General features: G+C 41.9%; 1 pseudogene; it reads left to right on the forward strand.

The window, feature by feature from the left end:
• Positions 1 to 2,407: 2,407 nt before the first annotated feature.
• LOC110309391 lies at positions 2,408 to 8,243 on the forward strand (annotated as a pseudogene).
• The last annotated feature ends 448 nt before the right edge of the window (positions 8,244 to 8,691 follow it).

The raw sequence follows: 8,691 nt of genomic DNA on the forward strand, positions 1-8,691 counted from the left end.
CCAGCAAGATTTTGCTGAAAGGACCCTGATATAGCTGTCTCCTGTGAGGCTTTGCCAGTGCCTGGCAAATACAGAAGTGGATGCTTACAGTCATCTATTGGATGGAACACAGGGCCCCCAATGGACGAGCTAGAGAAAGGACCCAAGGAGCTGAAGGGGTCTGCAATCCTATAGGTGGAACAACAATATGAACTATCCAGTACCCCCAGAACTTGTGTCTCTAGCTGCATATGTAGCAGAAGATTGCCTAGTTGACCATCATTGGGAAGAGAGGCCCCTTGGTCTTGCAAACTTTATATGCCCCAGTACAGGGGAACACCAGGACAAAGAAGTGGGAGTGGGTGGGTAGGGGAGCAGAGTTGGGGGAGGGTATAGGGGACTTCTGGGATAGCATTTGAAATGAAAATGAAGAAAGTATCCAAGAAAAAAATGAAAGAAAAAAGGGTTAACAAAATAGTTACAGGAGGATATGTGGAGACAAGGTGTTGAACATAGAATGATGCAAAGGCCATCCTGAGACTTCCCACCTGGGGATCCATTCCACATACAGACACCAAACTCAGACACTATGAAAGATGCCAAAAAGTGCTTGCTGACAGGAGCCTGCTACAGCTGTCTTCTAATAGGCTCTGCCTGAGACTGATAAAAACAGAGGCAGATGCTTGCAGCCACCCTTTGGTCTGAGTCTAGTGTCCCCAATGAAGGAGTTAGAGAAAGGACTGAAGGAGCTAAATGGGTTTGCAAACATAGGAAGAACAACAACAACAACCAACCAGATACCCCAGAGCTCACAGGGACTAAGCCACCAATCAAAGAGTACATATGGAGCAACCCATGGCTCTAGGTACATATGTAGCAGAGAATAGCCTTGTCAGACAACAATGGGAAGAGGGGCCCTTGTTCTTTTGAAGGCTTATGCCCCAATGTAAGGGAAGGAAACAGCAGTGGGAGTGGGAGTGGGGAACTCTCTCATACAGTTCTCCTCCGTTGCAGGTGAAGAAGGCATGAGATAATAGGTTTTGAACCAGAAACCAAGAAAGAGGATAAAATTTGAAAAGTAAAATTAAAATATTTTAAAATAGAAAAAAAAATGAAGACCTAGAAATTACACCACACGTATGGACACTTGATCTTTGACAAAGAAGCCAAAAATATACAATGGAAAAAAGAAAGCATCTTCAATAAATGGTGCTGGTCCTACTGGCAGTAAGTATGTAGAAAAATGAAAGTAGATCCATATTTATCACCATGAATAAAACTCAAGTCCAAGTNGATCAAAGACCTCAACATAAAACCAGATTCACTGAATCTAATTCAAGAGAAATTGAGAAAGAGCTTCAAACTCACGGGAATAGGGGCAAATTTCCTAAACACAGCTCTAAAGGCTCAGGTTCTAACATCATTGATAAATGGGACCTCATGANACTGAAAAACTTATGTAAGGCAAAGGGCATAGCCAATAGGACAAATTGGCAACATACATATTGGGAAAAAAACCTCACTAACCTTACATCCTATAGAGGGCTAATTTCCAAAATATCTAAAGAACTCAAGTAGCTAAACAACAAAAAAGCAAAGAACCAAATCTGAAAATGTGGTAAATAGCTATACAAAAAATTCACAACAAGGAACCTTGAATGGCTGAGAAGCACTTAAAGAAATGTGGAAAGTCCTTAGTCTTCAGGGAAATGAAAAGCAAAGCAACTCAGAGAGTGGTATAAGGCAGTATACTTTCCAGTGAAGAATGGCTAAGATCAAAAACTGGTGAAAGCACATGTTGATGAGAATGTGGAAAAAGAGGAACAATCCTCCATTTCTGGTGGGAGTGCAAAGTGTTATGACAACTATGGAAATCAATCTGGAGGTTCCTCAGAAAATTGGAAATAGATCTACCTGAAGGCCAAGGACTTACCTTCCTGGCCTATGGCTTCCTACTTTCATGTTTTACCCAATGGCTTATTATTTAGATCTTCCTATTGGGCTTCGACTTTGATCTTGGTAAGCATTTGGTCTCTGATTCTCAAACAGTTCTCTGTCCTCACACATTTTTGAGGTACCGCCAGCCCCAGGAACATATTTTTTCCTTCAAATTTCTCCAAAATGAGAATTCTAATATTTGGGGAAACTGAGTGACAAAAGCAATGTATGTTGAGCACTTTAGTGTCCAGTGTACAGATCTATGAGTGTTTAGATATGGTAAACCTCTAGGACATACTTTATGAAAGCAGCGGTATATTATGTCCCCTTTGTGACCTCACTTAACTTTGTCAGCTTTGTGGACTGCTGTACTGCTGCTCTGAGAACAATCGGAAACTCCTGGAATAGATGTCTCATGTCTCATTGCTTTTTCCAGGCTTAGGATACTAGTGGGAGTAGGTTTGATGGAAATATACTCTCAAGAACATTAACAAAACCAGGGCTTCTTGTGAACCATCTGAATGAAGTACCATGTTCCAGGACAGTTCTGTATGAACTTGTCATATCCAGGAAATGGAGCAAGAGAAAAGCCAAGCAAAAGGCATCCTTTTACAGCACCCTCGACACCTTTTCACAGGACGGGGTAAGTTGGCTTTGGTAGAAGAAGAGATGTTCTGAGATAGTTGCCCCTCATCTGATCAGAGAATAAGAGTTCATGAATTTTGGGGAAACGTTGTGGGTGTGTGGTTGCAGTAAGCAGCATGTAATGTGAATAAGTAAAAACTATATTAATACAAAAACAAAATTAAAGTATGTAACAAAATGGGGCAAACTATATTGTTCTACTAACTCTAGTATGTATACACTGGCAAACACTTTAACATCTAGAGTGACTAGATGTTGTAAAGTAGGGTGACTTTGTCATTGACACATACTGTGTACATAGCAAAGATAAATAAAATGGAGGACTTGCATCCCAAAGATCCATTACTCCACTCACATCAAAGTGACTATGCCACGTTTAATAGAAATCTGGAGGCTTCTTTTCATCCTGGTCTCAGGGCTCATNCATAATACAGTACCAAACAAGCTCTGGCCATGTGTTCCTGTGTTGCTGGCAGACCTCTGCCTCAGGCTTCAGAGGCACTGAAGGGCCAGCCTTGGCCTTCAGGGGCAGCCATTCTTTCAGCTATACCAGGCCCTCTGCCACCTACATGGAGACTTCCACACAGGCCTGTCATCTCAAAAACAGAAGCTAAGGTAATCCAAAATATTGGGATACCACTCTACAGTCATGGTGAGTTGGTTCCATGAGACCATACAAGGTAACTAATGTCTCTGTGACTGTTTTCCTTATTTGAAAGTGAGTAATGAGATCATCTGAGGAGTAACCACTTCTGAGTAACATGAATGATAGGACTGTACAGAGCATGGGCTTAACGTTTTAGGTACAGTGCAAATAGTTGGGGGAGTTAACAACAAAAACCAAAGGAAACAACAGGAATACTAACAACAACATTTAAAAAAAAAAAAGAAAAAAAAACCTCCTGAGTGCTGAAAGGCATGTACCAACTCTGGCTAGCTTTATATGTATTTATAATACAAACAAACAAACAAACAAACAACCCTATTACATTTCTAGCAGTTACAGTAGAGGGTGCTGTGTGATACTGTGTGCTGCTTCCTTTCCCCAGATACCACAGGTCTTCAGTCCTGTACCAGGTGAGATGGATCTAAGAGCAGCCTAGTTGACCTTCCAGCTGCCATGGCATGATTCTGCAAAAATCCCTTTCTTAAAAAAAAAAAAAAAAAAAAAAAAAAAAAAAAAAAAAAGCATGTATGGAGTAGGCCCCTTGTTGGTGCATCCAGAATCCTTTAGGCCAGGAAACAACCAAGCCACTGTTAGTGAAAAACCAAAGGAAAAATCACATTGGCTAAATATGGGCTCCATATTGGAAGAAAAGGCCCTCAATTTCTAAGGCATCAACAATCTCCCCCCTCCCCCAATATTGAGCTCTGCATATTGGTATTGTGGCTCCAGACAGTAGTCAAAGGCAGATGTCTTCCCGCAAAAGACATACATGATTTTTCATCTTACATCCGGGAGGACAGGTTGCATTATAGCACAGATTCAACGCACCCAGCATAAGGACGCAGAAGCCTCAGATGGCAAAACCAAGGGGACTCCATCCTGAACTTATGGACCCATTAAACTTGAGGTTTAACCCGAACTCAGGCCATTCCACTCCCTGCCCTACCTCCTGAGTCTTACGTTTGCTATGAGTAGAGTATCATGGTACAACCCCCAGCATCCTCATGCCTGCACTTGGGAATTCAGGAAGACAGATACTGGAGAAGTGATGGCTATGAGGCTACAATGCAGTAATTTGTACAGTCCAGGTTGACCTTTGCTCACTGATGCCAACTTTGTCTGGTTGTATGTGAGAAAGGGAGGATGTGCAAGTTAGTATTTTGAAAATGGGACAGAAAGTTTACCATTTCATATTTTGTCCTGTTGTTGAGCCCCTATGTCCCAAAGAAAAGTGAATTTTCCTTGCAAAAGATGGGATTGTAAACAGGAGATTTTGTGAAACACATGGATATATATATGGGAACAATGCCCACTTTCAAGATATGCACAATAAGAAAATATTATACAGGTTTTATACAATTAAAGGTATAGGAAAAAGATATTGGCCTTTGTGATACAGGGAAAACCTGGGGAATTAGACTGTCACATGAATTTATTCAGGTATATATTTATTATTGAGAAATATTTCTTACATTCACCATCCCTAGAGATTTGGTGCTAACAAAAATCTCTTATGCATGTCAGTGTCCTAATCAATGCTTTTCATCGAAAGCACTTGTCTTCTAATGAAGCAGATGAGAAATCTCTAACATTGGAAGGAGAGGTTGCCATAGGGTATTTCCCAAGTCACAGGAGAGGCTACAGGAAATGCACAACAGAAACTGGTCAATTTGAGGAGAACTAGATATCAAATAGGCCTTAGCCGTTCCCAGTGACATCATCAGTAATGCCTTCCTTGGACAATCTCTTGTATCTAGGAGAGAACTAGAATCTTCTGTGATGTCACCTGTATTTTGGTTACAACAACGGCTTGTGGGATATTCCTTCAGTGCCTTTTGGGTTCTCAATCAGGTTCTCAATCAGGTTCCTTCAGTGGCTTTTGGGCTCTCATTTTTTCCCAGCTGCGCAGGCTATTTCACAAGGAGAATGGCGATCAAGGAGAGACCAGACCAAGGCAGAAGGAATCTGGCATCCTTTNTTGTAAAAACAGAAGAATGAAATCATTCTGGGGAAGGCACAGTGAGTCCTGGGCAGAGTTGGGGAAAATCCTGGAACAGGTAGGCTTGAGCTATGCCTTCCCTGTGTAGGTCTTACAAGCTGGAGCCTTGGACTTTCTTAATGACAGACCAAGAGTCTATTATTTCTGACAATTCATTTGACAGTTGGAGGAATTGACAAGCGTTCAGCTAATTTTCTAGGAGCTATTTAATTTCATTTTGAGTGTCAAAGACTGCCTTGAGAAGGCACTATGAGAAAATGTGTCCCTTCTTGGTAGGGAGTTGAAGCACTTCATCTTCTAGATTATTGTAGGATACATGAGTCTCTGATGCAGAGAACAGAGGAGGATTCTAACCTGGTCATGTGTTGAGGTCTCAGACACTTTGGGTTTGAACACACATGATTAGGTGTTGATGGTGCTAAGCACTATGAACTTCGGGTTTTATTAGCATAACATCTGACATGAGCTGACAATGTTCCCCAAATCTTTATGTCTGAGGCTGCTTATGGATTTCAGTGCAAGGGGGGATGTAATAAGGAATGTGGTGGTAGTTGTGACCAACAGTGGTGGTTGGGAAGAGGAACATAGCTTAGCAGACCAGCTCAAATATAGCCTTTCTGCATTTTCAGTGATTCACCCTGTGCTAGCTTTTTTCTTCCTCAACCTTCTCTTTGGGACTCAGAATGGTCTCCCCTGCCCCTGGGCCATCAACTATGCAAATGCATTNGTGTTTATCTATCTTCAGTGTCTGCTTGGAAAATATCATCCCAAAATTGCAACATCACTAATCATATGAAGAATATGAATAAAGTAGAAGATATGAAACTTTATATCAGGAAGATCAATGCTGAGAGGGAAGAACTTTGTCGAATCTTGGACATTGACATGAATACTGATTTGAACTACAGGTAATAATTATGCCCAGTATCCTGTTGACTCTATTGTGCCCTCTCTGATAACACACATTCTCTCCCATGAATGGAGTGTGTCATCTCTCACATTCATTATAAGAAGTCTTGACAGGTGTTTAATTGTTGGATAAGCTAGAAGCTGTGTGTTAAATGGTCATCCTCTTTTGTGATTCACCTTGAGGCACTTGGAGTCTGATTGGTTCTGTCAACACCTGGAAGGACCTGGTCACAACTGCTGCCTTACTGTGTAAGAATGCAATGTCTGCAGGCCATTACTGCTTTACTCTAATTTTGTTCATTGTACTCTGAGACTATGGAACCTACCTGGATTTATTTGGCATTTTAAGTTTGATTGTGTGTGAAGGTAGTTATGTGTGTTTTGTTCAGGATCTGGAGTTCTGGGAACTTTGATGGGTTCTGAGGATTTATGTGATGCACAGTTTGTAGGACATGCTAGAGTTGAGCCCTTAGAGGCCCAAATTGATCATCAGGGTACTTGGTTCCCTGTGTTTACCTTGGTGTCACATAGGATACTCCTGGGTTAGGAAGTGTTTTAAACCCTTTTCCTTGTAAATACTAGTTATGCCATCTTAGAATTCATGTAGCAATAGGAACAAGGGATTATCCCTGCCTTAAAACTAAGAGGAAAAAAAGCCTTAAAACTAAGGACCAATGCCTGTGGCACAGTCTAGTAGAAACATTTCACAGAATTAGTGTATTCCTTCAGGCTCACCTAAGGAGCTCTTGAAGGTCAGCTATCTCCATTTCATCCCCTGGCTCTGCTGTCCTCTGCCCAAGATAATAAGTTTAATCAGTACCAATAGGACCCAGTTGGAAGGAGCAAGGATGTGCCATACACTTGGCTTGGGTAGTCCTGATACAGCCTTTTTGCACATGATACTTGATTGCTTAGTTCAGAGGATTATTTGCTCTTTGGGCCATGCTCTACCACAGGATGAACATTGAGTTCACCATCATTAAATCACAACATGAGAAGACAATGTTGGATATGGAAAAAAATGACCCAGTCAATAAGTGATACCATTGAGAAGTACAAGGAATTCATAGAAGATAACAATTCCTACAGGTGAGTCCCAGACACAGCTGAGACCCTGCACTAGGCAGGGAATGCTTGTGTCCTTCTAGGACTTTGAACAAAAGTAAGAGCTCTAGTTGTATACTCTCTGTTTCTTAATAAGAGCCCTCCCTTGAGGCAAGGGTCCTGGATTTGTACCTCTTGGACTCAGTTTTCCTAAGTGTGAAGATTGTCCAAGACCCTCCAGTCTTTATTCTTCCAAATTCAGGATCCTCTGCATAGAAATCATTTCCACCATGCTGGGAATCTCAAGCAACCCTGAACTTCTGGGGTTCTGACAGCAGATTAAAAGATCTGGGATCCATGACAAAAATGGAAAGAGTTTGTACCTTTTGGGTCTCCTCTCCTCCCTCAGAGGGGAGTTGCAGTCTTCCTACTGATGGTTTTCTGGTACCACAGACATATANGCAACCATGAGGTACATTTCCTCCTCTGTGATGTACATGGGGCACTCTTAGTGTCAGGGTTTTCAGAAGTCCTTTGAATCTTGTGGCATGTGGCTGGTCTCTGGATTTTACCTGCCTCTATTTTGGTACTGATGAGTATACTGTGGTCTCTAGTCTGGGGCTCTCTGGGGATCAGGGCCCTTGCAGGTATCATAGTACTTGGAGGAGTGGCAGGCAAATGGAAGCTTGCTGGGGATCACCTTTTTGTGTTTGTTTGTTTGTTTGTTTGTTTGTTTGTTTGTTTGTGGTTCAGCTTCAGGCACACCTACCTCCTGAAAGAATGCAATCAATTGAAGGAAAAAATAAGGATGCTGCTGAATGAGAAGAGAAAGCTGCTGGTAGAGCAGGCTGACCAGGAAGCATCCTATGGTGAAGAAAAGAGGTTCTGTGATGAGACCAACAAGAACATACATCCCAAGTGCTAAGCAGTAGCAGGTAGGATGATGTGTATTAGAGACAGATTGCCCTCATGGCTATCCATAAACATAGACAATCCAATGTAACAGTCTACCAACTTATCCAGGCACTCACCAATGTCTCCTCCAAGTGTTTATTTAGGTGATCGTCTACAAGGCTTTCTGTGGAGGGAGCAGGGCAGGGGGGGGGGGGTTATAGGGAACTTTCAAGATAGCATTTGAAATGTAAATAAAGAAAATATCTAATAAAAAAAAAGTCTGTGAGTCACTTCTTTAATCGCTCGTTGTCTTTGACAGCAGAGCCTGTATGTATCTGAAGCTACCCCAGTCAGCAACTCTAAGCAATGACCCCCAATGCCTGCCTGCCTCAGTTTACCCACCAGTTGGATTAGAAAGTCAGAGTCATTGGCATTGATTGTTCCAGCAAAGGATTTACAGAAGACTTCTGAGTCACATTTGACGACTTTGGCCAGAGGATGCAGCCTGTGAATTTGTTGGGTCTTGAATAAGCACACAGGCAAGAAAGAACTGGCTGAAAGAATCCCATAGTGGCCAACATATTACAGGGTTAACCTGCTGTGGACTTAATTTTTC

Source organism: Mus caroli, chromosome 14, assembly GCF_900094665.2.
Source record: "Mus caroli chromosome 14, CAROLI_EIJ_v1.1, whole genome shotgun sequence".
Taxonomy (NCBI): domain Eukaryota; kingdom Metazoa; phylum Chordata; class Mammalia; order Rodentia; family Muridae; genus Mus; species Mus caroli.